This window comes from Corvus kubaryi, unplaced genomic scaffold (assembly GCF_017639235.1).
Source record: "Corvus kubaryi isolate FWS band 111438036 unplaced genomic scaffold, C.kubaryi_AGA036_p1.0 37396, whole genome shotgun sequence".
In the NCBI taxonomy this organism is placed as follows: Eukaryota; Metazoa; Chordata; class Aves; order Passeriformes; family Corvidae; genus Corvus; species Corvus kubaryi.
This window is the reverse complement of record NW_024581135.1, coordinates 1146615-1160023: the sequence shown is the minus strand read 5'-3', so window position 1 is coordinate 1160023 and position 13409 is coordinate 1146615.

The window sequence follows — 13409 nt, the reverse complement described above, 5'->3', positions numbered from 1 at the left end:
CGGGCGGCTCCCGGGAGCGCGGGGCGCGGAGCGAAGCGGCAGCTGCGGCGGCCGAGCGCGGGGCACGCCGGGAAACCGCTCACGTGGGACCGGGGGCGGTGCGCGATGGGCCGGGCGGCACCAACAGCGCCGGAAGGAGGGGGGACTTCCCGCTCCACCTATTTCAGCTTGGCGTTCAAGCGGACCGGGAGGTGGCGGTAGATCTCCCCTCAGCCGTGCTGCGGGGTGGTACGCGCCGAGCTCATGCGCCCCCCCCGTGGCGGTGCGGGGTGGTACGGGCCGAGCGCGGCCGGGCCGGTGCCCGTTCCCCCCGCCCGGCGCGCCGTGGTTGGTGCCGCTGAGGGGGAGCGGCCGCCATGGCCATGGCGGGCGGGGGAGATCCCGCTGGGATCGGGGAATATCCCGGTGGGAAGGGACCCACAGGCATCAGCCAGTCCGACTCCTGCACCTGCACAGCCCAACAACCCCCCCTGTGCCTCAGAGCCTTGTCCAAGCGCTCCTGGAGCTCCGGCAGCCTTGAGGCCGTGACAGTTCCAGGGACCCAGGGGCAGCCCCAGCTGCTCTGGGCACCCTGTGCCAGGGCCTGCCCACCTTCCCAGCCAGGAATTCCTGCCCAAAATCCCATCCATCGCTGCCCTCTGGCCGTGGGAAGTCGTTCCCTGCGTCCTGGCATTGCAGGGCCCGGGAGAAAAGGCCAAAAAGGCGAACTGAAAACAGAAACAATGTTAAAGCTCAATGTAACTTCAGCTGGAATTGTCTAAAATGTAACTCTTGGTTTTCAAAGAAGAGTTAAAATCCTGGTGTTTTCCTCGCACAAATTCCTCCTACCAAGGTTTTGATGTGGAGGAAGGAGTTAATTGATTAAATCGCGGTAAAATTGTATATGACCTAAAATTAGTGCTCATCAATCAAATCACTGGGAGAGATGCATTTGATATATTTGATAATCTTGGTTTAATATCACAAATCCAATATCAAGACATCAAGATCCACCTGAATAAAGTGGGAGAAGGTCTGGGAAAGGTGGGAAAAATTCCCAATAACTTATATTTTGGTTTCGTACCACTTCCCATCAAGTTTAGCTGGGATGGAGTTGATCCCACACAGCAAAGTGAGAGAGGGCTGAGAATTCTGCGGGATGAACTGGATTTAAGTGGGAAATCCAAAGGGGCGTGACTTGGGAGATCCAGGGAATGACCTCTGCTCCCTCAGCAGGTTTATTTATGCCGTGGTCCTCTTCCCGTCCCTGGAGTTGCACAACTTGGAATATTTCCCTGTCCCCAGCATTGCATCTCCCGTGTCTCATTGTCATCCTGCTGGAGAAGAGGGGATGTTCAGGGATGTGGATTTTATTTTCCCATCGTATTTCTGGCTTTCCACACACTTCCATTGCTGGCAAACACTATTCATTTTGCAATTTGGGGGTACAGATGTTTAAATCCCTTTGCTGCAGCGAGGCAGGAGCTGGTTTGGCTCAGATCACAGAAATGTGGAATGGTTTGGGATAAAAGGGACATAAAATTCCTGCAATCCTACCCCTCCAGTCCCACACCTCCCACTATCCCAGGGTTTTCCAGCCTGGCCTTGGACACTTGGAATAAACACCAACCCTGACCCTGACCCATCTGACTGAGCCTAAAGAATTCTCTAAATACATCCACACTAAAAGGCCTTGATTCGTCTGATTTTCCTGCCATGATCCAGCAGTGACATTAAAGTCTGAATTGATTTTTAATTAAATCCTGAAATCTCATTTCGATCTCCCTCGTGGTGTGCAGGGAGCAGAGCTTCAGTGGGGCACAGCTGCTTTTGTCAGCCTGAGGTGTAACTTCACTACTTAGAGTATTTTTATTTATTTATTTTTAAACACAGCTGCCTAAAAATGTCTAAATCAAGTGAATTTATTTACTTTTTCTGATTTTTTAAGCTATTTGTATGGTTTTGCAGAAATTTTGATAGAGCATCCAATCCTTCACTCTTCCATCCTGATCGTGGAGGAAACTCTCCTGGTTTTTAATCTGGATTTTCAAACAGATCTTGTAGGAAGCTTTTGAAATACTGAATTCTGAAAGGGAGAATTTTGAAATACAAATTCTGCAATAAAACCTCAGAAATGCAATTCCTGAAACAAAACCCCTGAAATACGAATTCTGAAATAAAAATTCTGGAACATAAGCTCTGAAACGCAGTTTCTGAAATAAAAAAAAAAAAAATACAAATTCTGAGATACAGATTCTGAGATGCAAATGCTGAAATAAAAATTCGGAACTGCAAGTTCTGAAATAGAGAATTTTGAAATATAAATTTGGAAACACAAACCCTGAAATGAAAACCCTGAGGCACAAATTCTGAAATACAAATTCTGAAATAAAAACCTTTGAAATACAAATTTTGGAATAAAACACTTTGAAATACAAATTTTGAAATAAAAATTCCAGAAATACAAATTTTTGAAATAAAAAAATCTGACCTACAAATTCTGAAATGAAAATTTGGAAAGCTAAATTCTGAAATGCAAATTCTGAAAATGGAATTCTGAAATACAAGGTTTTTTGGGGACAATGATCCCTGAAATTCCTTTTCCCTGGAATTTTAACTGCTACTTGGAGTATATTCAACCGGTGATCTCTTAGTTTTACTCTTAGAAAAACTCTTCTATTTCCTGTAAACTCAATATAAAATTGCTCTCAGATGTTTCCTAGGCACCGATAGAAGGATTTCTTTTGGAAGCACAGAGAATTCCAGGAGAATTCCCGGAGTGGCCAGCAGGGAGAGGACTTGCACACGGAATCTGCAGGGCAGGGAAGCACCAGGGAAGCTTCCAGCTTGTCCCGGGATTCGCGAATCAACAGGAGCTGGGTAAGGACGAACCTTTTACAGATACTTCTCATTTCAATTCCATTTGGAATTCTGTGCTGCTTCCCAGGAAAAGCCGATTTCCCGTGTAAAAGCCGGGAGCTGTGGGTTTAATGGGCAGAGTTGCCTTGGCAACCACGTCTCACTTCCAGGAGAAATTTGGAGCTGCTGATTCCACCCCACCCGGGTAAAACCTCGCTCTGGACATTCCCAATCCCAAAGCCGGGACAAGGGGATCCAGCAGGAAGCTGGGGCTGGGTTTCCTTAGATGGTTATTCCCAGCAGCGGCGCCTCCAGGAGATTTAGCTCTGGGGTTTTTTTCCATTAGAGCTCATAAGTTATTGAAGAATTGCAGTGATTCGGGTTTTTAAAGCCACGGTTCTCCCGTGGCGAGGGTGCGGCTCTTTGCTTTCCTTCCAAGGAGTGCCAGGGATGTCGGAATCCATGGATTCAGCCCATCACCCTTTGGAAAACAGCGGCAGGGAGCTTTTCCCCATAGTCCTGAAGTATTTTTTGCAGTTATTTCTCCCTCTGAAGAACTTCTTTTTCACTCTTTAGCCCATGAAAATCAAATTTTCCAGCAGTGAACTTTCCTTACAAGCTGTGGGATTGGGTTTCCTGCTGGATGCTGTGGTATTCCCTACGGGAATGTGTTACCCCAGTCACGTCCTGCTCTGTCATCCCAGAGAACAGCAGGCTGCAGCTGGATTCTCGCCAGCCCAATGTAGGGAAAAGCAAAAAGAGTAATTCCAACTTTTTTTCCTGGAAAAAAGTCTAAAGCTGAGGATTAATAATTTCTAGGGAATGTTTCATGGGATGGAAACAGAATGCCTCTGGAAATGAGGTGTCACCTCTGGAGGCACACCTTGAGCATGGATGTGTCCATTTCCTGAGATCCCTTTGAGGGAATTTGGGAGCCTGGACAACTCAGGATCTGGGCAGTTCCTATTTATTCACAGCTCAGGAAAGTGAGAATTTGAGGGATGGGAGCCATGAGGAGCAGCACATCCCAAATCCAGGCCAGAGGAAGGATGGGAGGCAGCTGGAGCAAAGCCAGGCAAAAGTGCAAAGGAAAAGATGTGAGAATTCCAAAAGTAAATTGATATCCCCCTTGGATACCTCCTGGCTCATGGGAATTCTCACTCCAAGAGGGATAATTTGGGCTTTGTATAATAAATATTGGAGTTTTCCCACCTGATTTGCCCTCCAGGAGAATCCCAGTTAAAACCTGCTGCACCTCACATGCCTAATCCCGGATTTGGATGGATAATAAGGGATTTGATCCTAAATAATTGTGTCTTCCACCTTATTGTTTTCATCTACTTGTTGTTTTCCATAAAAATCACGCCCTGGGACATAGATCAGTAATACTTCTGGCTTGATCTTGCTGCTGCATAGCTGATGAATTCATGGATTTAGGGCAAATAATCCCGATTTCATTACCAGCAAGTGCTAGAAATAAAAATGGGCTCCGGACTATTGGTGGAAAAACAAATCCCGGAGTCGTAAGAGAGGATTAAAATTGGAACGATAAAACATCTCTCCAGAGAAATGTTAAAAAGCCAGGAGAGTGGTGACAGCTGCTTCCCAGAATCCAGCTCTCCAGCGGCACTTGGGAGCCTTTGGATACGGGAAATAAAAGTGGGGAAGGTGGGGGGAGCAGCGTGTGGAGAAATCCCGATAGGACAGCGCAGGGTGAGCTGGAATTGTTGTTTTCCCAGCTTTGGAGCTGTCTGGGATGTGCCCTAAGGAGCCTAATGAGGCTCAAGATAAAAGCGTGCGGATAAAGCTTAAAGGGCAACAGAGCTGCAGTTAATTCCCAACCCCAGCGGGGGAAAAGGGGGATAATGGCCATTCCCTGCTCCTGAGCACGGGGCCGCTCCCAGCAGGAGGGGAAACAAAGGCGGCCGCTCCGGGGAATGCCAGCTGGGGCTGGAGAGTCGGAATAAACACCCTGGGAGGGATATTTGGACATCAGCTCGCTCCAGATCCAGGTGCGGCCTCTCCCTCAGGAAGGCAAATTCTTTGTGAATAATCCTCTGGAATGATTTTTCTTCCTTCTTTCTTCTCTATTTTCCTTTTTTGTTCTTTTTTTTCTCTTCTTCCTTCCTTTTTTTCTTTCTTCCTCTTTTACTAAACCTTATGTACCTTATCCCAGTTCTGGAGTTCATTCCATAGAATCCCAGACTGGTTTGGGCTGGATGAGACCCTAAAGCCCATCCTATCCCCCCCTTCCATGGGCAGGGACACCTCCCACTGTCCCAGGCTGCTCCAGCCCCAATGTCCAGCCTGGCCTTGGGCACTGCCAGGGATCCAGGGGCAGCCACAGCTGCTCTGGGAATTCCAGCCCAGACCCTCCCCACCCTCCCAGCCAGCAATTCCCAATTCCCAATCTCCCATCCATCCCTGCCCTCTGGCACTGGGAAGCCATTCCCTGGGTCCTGTCCCTCCAGGCCTTGTCCCCAGTCCCTCTCCAGCTCTCCTGGAGCCCCTTTAGGCCCTGCAAGGGCACAATTAGGTCACCTCCAAGCTCCTCTCCTCCAGGCCAAGCTCCTGAGGAAGTTTTCAATTCATTAACTGTGTTTAAAGGCATTGGACATAATTGAGTTTTTTCATTTGGATGCAAAATGCAATTACAGCACCTTGTGTTTCCATCCTGGCAGTGCCTGTGCCCCTGAGCTGACTTTGGACAAGGCCTGGAGGGACAGGACACAGGGAACGGCAGGGCTGGATGGGATATTGGGAAGGAATTCCTGGCTGGGAGGGTGGGGAGGGACTGGAATAGAATTCCAGAGCAGCTGTGGCTGCCCCTGGATCCCTGGCAGTGTCCCAGGCCAGGTTGGACAGGGCTGGGAGCAGCCTGGGACAGTGGGAGGTGTTTAACACAAAACAGGAATATTTATCTTCCACACAACAAAGTTCCAAACCCCTGGGATATTTTCTGATTTTCTCGATGTTATTTTCATGCTGGTTTTGGGCATGCGGAGAAAAGCAGGCAAAACCAATTTACAATTAAAATGTGATGAAATCCAGTAATTTTTCCTCACTTCTCCTTCTGTTTAACTTCCACCTGATAAAAAACAGCAATTTTTGGTTCCTATATTCAAATCCTCGGGCTCGGTGATATTTGTACAGCACTGTTTTATTTTCTAACCCTGCAGGGACTGAGTTATTTAAGAATTTTTATTGGATTCAGTGAAAACAGGATTGCTCTTCTATCTGATTTTAGGAGTTTCTCTTCCCTATGGTTTTTATAACTCCTGGAGTCATAGTTCCATACCAGACTTTTGCTGCCAGGCGTAAATTCCAAGATTAATTGCACCAAGGATGTAAAAAGGTTTGGACAAACAGACAAAGGATAAAATGGCTGCTGTGTTATTGGACATTTAAATTCTATATATTTTAGTGTTGTTTAGAACTGAGTTGCGGATTTGAAGACTAAATAATTGCAGGAGGAATTATTAGGGGAGGTTTTGTCTTTACAAATGATCTAAACCCGCTTTTCCTGCAAGATTTTTCCCAGGAAAATCAAGTCTCCAGTCGTGTGTGGAATTTCGTTTGTCTCACTTAATTTCCTTCATACAATTCATGAGGGGGAAAATGTGGCTTAGAGAAATATAAACTGGATGTGTGTCAGAATTAAATCGTGGAGGAACATTCCCTGTAAGAAATGCAGGATTTTAAGGAATTCTTTATCCCGGGAAGCCTGGGAATGAGCCGTTCTCTGGGAAGATGTGCAGAAAGCACAGCCCCAGTGGCAGCAGGTGTTTGTGTGACTGACAGCCCCTATTAAAAATGTATCAACCCCCATTTTGATTGGTACAAAAATGCATTTTATTCAGGCAGGTGCTGTCTGTGGGAGAGCTCAGCAGGTTCTGCGCTGGCTGTACAAAGCGCTCAAACCAGGCCTGTCCTGTTCCTCCTCCAGCTGTCGCTGTCAAAACACCAGGAAAACAAATTCCTGCTCTCCTTTCCAGTCTCCTCACCTTCAGGATTTGAGGAATTTCAAATAAATGCATTTAAAAGTCAAGATGACTTTGCAGAGCCCGGTTTGGTTATTGAAATAATTCAATAAAATGGGGTTTGTGGCTCAGCTGGTGCCACCAGCGGGGCAGAGCTGAGGGGCTGAGGGAGGCTGGACCTGGAATTTCTCCACCTGGGATGGAGCTGGGATTTCTCCCTGTGTGCCAGGAATGGGAGGGGAATTGCATCTGCACGTCTGGAAAAGTTGGAGCTTTCTAGCACAGAATCCCAGATCCAGCACAGATCTCTGAGGTTGGAAGAGGCCTCTGAGGTCACTGAGACCCAGCTGTGCCCGATGCCCACCTTGTCCCCAGCCCAGAGCACTGAGTGCCACATCCAGGAACACCTCCAGGGATGGGCACTCCACCATTCCCTGGGAAGTTCCAATGCCTGAGCACCCTTTCCATGGGGAAATTCCTGCTGCTGTCCACCCTGAGCCTCCCCTGGCCCAGCCTGGGGCCGTTCCCTCTCCTCCTGTCCCTGTTCCCTGCGAGCAGAGCCCGACCCCCCCGGCTGCCCCCTCCTGTCAGGGACTTGTGCAGAGCCACAAGGTCCCCCCTGAGCTCCTTTGCTCCAGCCTGAGCCCCTTTCCAGCTCCCTCAGGAATTCTCCAGCCCCTTCCCAGCTCCCTCAGGAATTCTCCAGCCCCTTTCCCAGCTCCCTCAGGAACTCTCCAGCCCCTTCCCAGCTCCATTCCTTTCCCTGGACTCACTCCAGTCCCTCCGTATCCCTCTTGTCCTGAGGGTCCCAGAACAGGACACAGCCCTGGAGGGGCCTCCCCAGGGCCAGCTCCTGGCCTGTGCTTGATGGACAAACCCATCCCTGACCCAGACTTCCACCTTTTCCACGAGCAGGATCAGATTTTCCCGAGAGCTTTCCGATTTCTCTCAGCACCAGCTGTCTGGAAGAACAGGGCAAGGACAGTGGCTCGGATCCAATTCCGTGTCACTGGCGGAGTGTTGAGAGTTGCCACAGCTGTGCTCAGGTGGCCTCATCCCTTCTCCTTCTTTTTTCCTTCCTCTTGTGTGGATTGAAACTTGACCTTCCAGCCCTTGTCATTCCCTGCAGCCTCACCCCCCTGGATGGCTCCCAAAACTCTTCGCTCTGTGGAGACAATTCACAATTTCTTTATCCCAACGTGTGAGTCCGGAGCACACCCAGCATCCACCGGGGATTTTTTTTGAAAGTTTATTTTTAGCTTTCTCAAATAATTCCCAGATTTGGATTAAATTTCCCTCCTTGGAGCAATTTCAGGCCATTGGTTTGTGCTCAACGTCTGTCGCTGCCAACGGTGACCTACAAAAGCCGGGTGATGATATCCCAAGGATGAATAATTCAGCTGCTCTCACACTCTGGAGATCCAGGAGAGGCTCTGGAAATCCACACTGAGCCTTTGATCCCATCCTTCCTCCCCTTCTGGCACTCGGCCTCAGCTGCCTTTGGGGAAGAGCTGCTGGAGGGGGAGTGAAACCGTGGGAAGCACCACGGGAAGGAGATGGAGAAGGGATGGAGAGGTGAAATGGTTGTTAAAGGAATGATGCTCAAGGATAAAATCATCGGTTGGAAAAGTCGTCTGAGATCATTGAGTCCAACTGTTCCCAGCATGGCTTTGAAATCCCTCCAGGGATGAGGACTCCACCTGAGCGCTCTTTCCATGAAGGAATTTTCCCCAATATCCAGCCTGAGGCCGTTCCCTCTCCTCCTGTCCCTGTTCCCTGCCAGCAGAGCCCGACCCCCCCGGCTGCCCCCTCCTGTCAGGGACTTGTGCAGAGCCACAAGGTCCCCCCTGAGCTCCTTTGCTCCAGCCTGAGCCCCTTTCCCAGCTCCCTCAGGAATTCTCCAGCCCCTTCCCAGCTCCATTCCCTTCCCTGGACTCCTCCAGCCCCTCAGGGTCTCCTTTGCTGTGAGGGGAAAATCAAAAAGTGGGAGAAAACGTGAGGGGAAAGGAAAGTGAGGGAAGTTTGGGGAGGGCTCTGCTGCAGAGCTTTTCCTTCTGGATCCTCCTTTTCTCCAGGCTGAGCCCCTTTCCAGCTCCCTCAGTCGATCCTGGTGCTCCAGACCCTTCCCAGCTCCATTGCTGCACACGAAGTTTCTGCTCGCTCCATGGATTATAACAGATCTGGGAAAGAGGTTTTTTTGGGAAGGAATAAAAGAAGAACAATGGGAAAAGGAAGACGGCAGCAGCATTGATAGCTGCAGGTTTCCAGCCACTGCTGCTGTGAATCCATGGATTGGGATCAAAATTGATGCCTCGTTGTCGGGCACGGACGGAGCCTGTGGGAAGAACCAAATGTGGCAGCAAAACAAAGGCTTTTCCAGGAAAATATTCCTCTTCCGCTGTTATCTGTAACCCTCCATCCCTTTAGGTTTTGTAGGATTTCTAAAACTCACCTGGGTTTTTTTCCTGTCAGATACAGAACCTGTGGCCTGTTTTAACTCCCACTTCTTGGGTTAACTTGTGAGAACAAACAAATAGTCCTGGAAAGCTGCAGCTGAAGCAAAGGATGCTATTTTCATTAATTTATTCATCAACACAACTCTGCAAATGAGCTGAGAATTCCATGTTCCCTCAGCTTTTCCAAGGGGTGGTCCCTGCTCCCTGTTTGAGCTCTGAAGTGTTGTGGATGTTTATTTAAAGGCACTCACTGAGTTGGTTTTTAGGCAATAAAGATGCATTAAGGAAATGCCACGTGATCCCAGTGCAAAATCCTGGGAAAAGCAGGAAATTGGGAGAGAGCAGTGCTGGGGGACTGGGAGAAATCTTATCCTTTTCCCAACAGGTGGATGCAGCACCAGGAAAACCTTTGGCTTTTGGGAGAAAATAAATGGGATTGATGTTGTTGGTGCAATGATCCAAGGGCTGGAGGCAGGCTGGGAGAGCTGGGAATGTCCCCCTGGAGAAGGGAAGGACACAGGGAGAGCTCCGAGCCCCTTGCAGGGCCTAAAGGGGCTCCAGGAGAGCTGGAGAGGGACTGGGGACAAGGGATGGAGGGACAGGACACAGGGAATGGCTTCCCAGTGCCAGAGGGCAGGGCTGGGTGGGATATTGGGAGGGAATTGCTGGCTGGGAGGGTGGGGAGGGGCGGGGCTGGAATTCCCAGAGCAGCTGTGGCTGCCCCTGGATCCCTGGAAGTGTCCCAGGCCAGGTTGGAGCAGCCTGGGATAGCAGGAGGTGTCAGGGGTAGAAGCAGATGAGCTTTGATGCCCCTTCCCACACAAAAATCTGGGATTCTGGGATGATTCAAGGAACTAATGAGCAAAAAGCAGCTAAAAAGCCCCATTAAAACCCCCTCTTTCTTATCTCTTTAATGACAGCTCGGCCTGAGTTCCATTGTGAGGCTGAAATTACTGAAAACCCCTTTTCCTCCCTGGTTAAAACGCAATTTGCTGAGGCTTTTGTGCTTTTGGTCTAAATAAATAGAAACTTCTCTTGTTCTGGCCTTTCATCTGCATAAATTACCATATTTAATGTGCAAAGTGATTCATCCGTGCCATGGGCACTTCATAAATCTGAGTCCTGATGTTTTACACCAGCGTCGAGTGGTGCTTTGTGTGGGAATTATGTGGAGGGAATAAAGGATGTCCTGAGAGCTGCTCTTCGCGTCGGAATACGTCCCTGGGAATGAGGTGGAATTAACGGGCACAACAGGAGCTGCGGCTCCTGGGGTCTGATGGGCTTGGAAAAGCCTGGATGGCAGGGGAAAATCAAGGGATGGTGTGTCCAATGTTCTGTGCGAAATAACAAAGGGAAATGTTCGGGTTTGTTTCTCTCTGGTCCTCCCCGGTGCCCCACAAAAATCCCTTTTCTTTTCCAAGTGCATCCATAGGTTCAGGATTGTGCCTTTTTCCAGCCTGGACAGCTTCCTGCCCTCAGACACGGGCAGAGGGTGGATCTGCTCCCTTGGAATCCAGGCAGGGGTGCAGAGTGAGCTTGAGCAAGGGCTTCCAGAGGCTGATTCCAAAATTAGGAGGTGCCACTGGGGCAGGAAAATCCATGGATGCTCTGCTCCAACAGCACTGTACAGGACACAGGGATTACGAATCCTTAAATATTCCCCCAGTTTGCAGTGCCTTGAGCTCCCTGAAGGTCCTTGAAGCACAAAATCATAAAATCTTGGAATGGTTTGGGATGGAAGGGATTTAAATCTCATCCCTTTCAACCCCTGCCATGGGCAGGGACACCTCCCACTGTCCCAGGCTGCTCCAAGCCCCAATGTCCAACCTGGCCTTGGACATTTCCAGGGATCCAGGGACAGCCACAGCTTCCCTGGAATTCCATCCCAGCCCCTCCCCACCCTCCCAGCCAGGAATTCCTTCCCAATATCCTGCCTAACCCTACTTTACCACAGCATAAGCAAAGCCCAGCTCCTCTGAGCTCGGATTTACCAAGCCCAGCTCACACTTTGCACCCTGCAGCTCAGCTCAGCCCCAGCTCTGCTGACGTCCAAAAGCACCAGAGATTCATCAGGAAAAGCCTCATCAAGCCCAGTTTGAGGCCCTGTGGATGCCTCATTTCCATCAGGAGTTATCCCTGCAGCTAATTGAGGGATCATAATTCCATGGCTTGATTGCTCTCTGCAGGAATGAACAGCCCTGAGGATCCACTTCCATCCCCGTGATGAATCCCAGCCTTGGAACCACGGCCTGCAGGGAGCGTGGGGCGAGCTGTCCCTCAGAAACTGCTCCTACCAAAAACTGTCCCAGCCAAATATCCCAGCCCTCCTGCAGGATTTATGTTCACAGGGCTTAATGGAATGAAAGTTCTGGCGTTGGCATGGGAGCTCTTCCAAAAAAGAGAGGGATCTTGGGATTGTTCAGCCTGGAGAAAATTCAGGGGGTCCTTCCAGGACCTGGGGGGAGCCTGCAAGAATGGTGGAGAGAGACTTTGGGAAAAGGGCCTGGAGTGAGAGGATTCAGGGAACGGCTTCCCACTGCCAGAGGGCAGGGATGGATGGGAGATTGGGGTATTGGGCAGGAATTCCTGGCTGGGAGGGTGGGGAGGCCCTGGCACAGGGTGTCCCATCCCTGGCAGTGCCCAAGGCCAGGCTGGACTCTGGGGCTTGGAGCAGCCTGGCATAGCAGGAGGTGTCCCTGCCATGGCAGGGCTGGCACTGGGTGACCTTTCCCATCCCTTCCAACCCAAGCCATCCCGTCATTCCCCCATTCTCTGACTCCAAGGAGCACGGAAAGTCGCTGGTAAATCCCAAGCGTTCCCTGTGCAGGATCAGAGCCGTCCCCGCGTGCCCGGCCCGCAGCTGGCACAGATGGCACCGGATGCCGCCCCGACACCGGCCCCGAGCAGGCACAGCTGGGCCTCAGCGCTCCAAGGCCGGGAAAAGATTCCGTAAGGATCCCCCAGCGCCGACAAGGACACGGGGTGAGCGCAGGGAGCAGAACTGATTGCAGGGGCCCGAGAGGGCCGCGACGAGGAGCAGCAGCGGCTGAAGGGCACGGCAGTGCCACCCTCGCCTCGCCAGGGCCGTGCCAGGGGATGGCTTCAGCGCCTGCATCCTGCTTTCCCTCCGGATCCCGCTGATCCCGGGGCGTGGGACCAGCTGGGAACGGGGGCTGCCTCCGGTGCTCTCCATGGAGCGAGCGTGCTGGGAATGGCGCCGCGCTGCCACGCTGGCACTGCCCGCGGCCTGCAGTGGCAGCAGCACGGGGCTGGGCTCGGCCTTCAGCGGCTGCCGGAGCGAGGGGGCACCGAGGGGCACCGCTAGTGAGGAGTCATTAATGGGGAGTCGTTAATGAGGAGTCATTAATATCCACCTGGGGGGCCTCTGGCTAATCCAGGAATTCGGGAAGATTTCTGAGTCCTGAGTGTGGCTAGGATTGGTCTGTCCTGGTGTCCCAGAGCTTCACTGGTGGCAGCTGCAGCCCAACCCACTGGAGATTATTTATATTTATATTTGTATTTATATTTATATTTATATTTATATTTATATTTATATTTATATTTGTATTTATATTTATATCTATATTTATATTTACGTCTATGTCTATATCTACTTATTTTACCTCTATATTTTGACTTTTATTTTTATTTTTATTTTATATTTTGTATTTATATTTATTTTATATTTATATTTATATTTGTATTTAAATTTAATGCATATTTAATGCATATTAATATTTAATTCATATTCATATTTATATTAATATTGTATTTGTACTTATATTAATATTTATAATTGTATTTATATTTATTTCTATATTTATATTTATATTTATATCTATATTTATATTTATTTATTTTGTATTTTATATCTATTTATTTATTTATTTTATATATTTATTTATTTGATATACATCTCTTTATTTCATATTTATATTTATGCTTATATTGCATTTATAATTATTTTATATTTAATCTGGCTATAATATCGCTACGTTCATATTAATATTTATATTAATATAAAGATTAATATTTGTAATTATATTTATATTTATATTTATATTTATATTGTATTTATATTTATATTTATATTTATATTTATATTTGTGTTTATGTTTATGTTTATGTTTATATA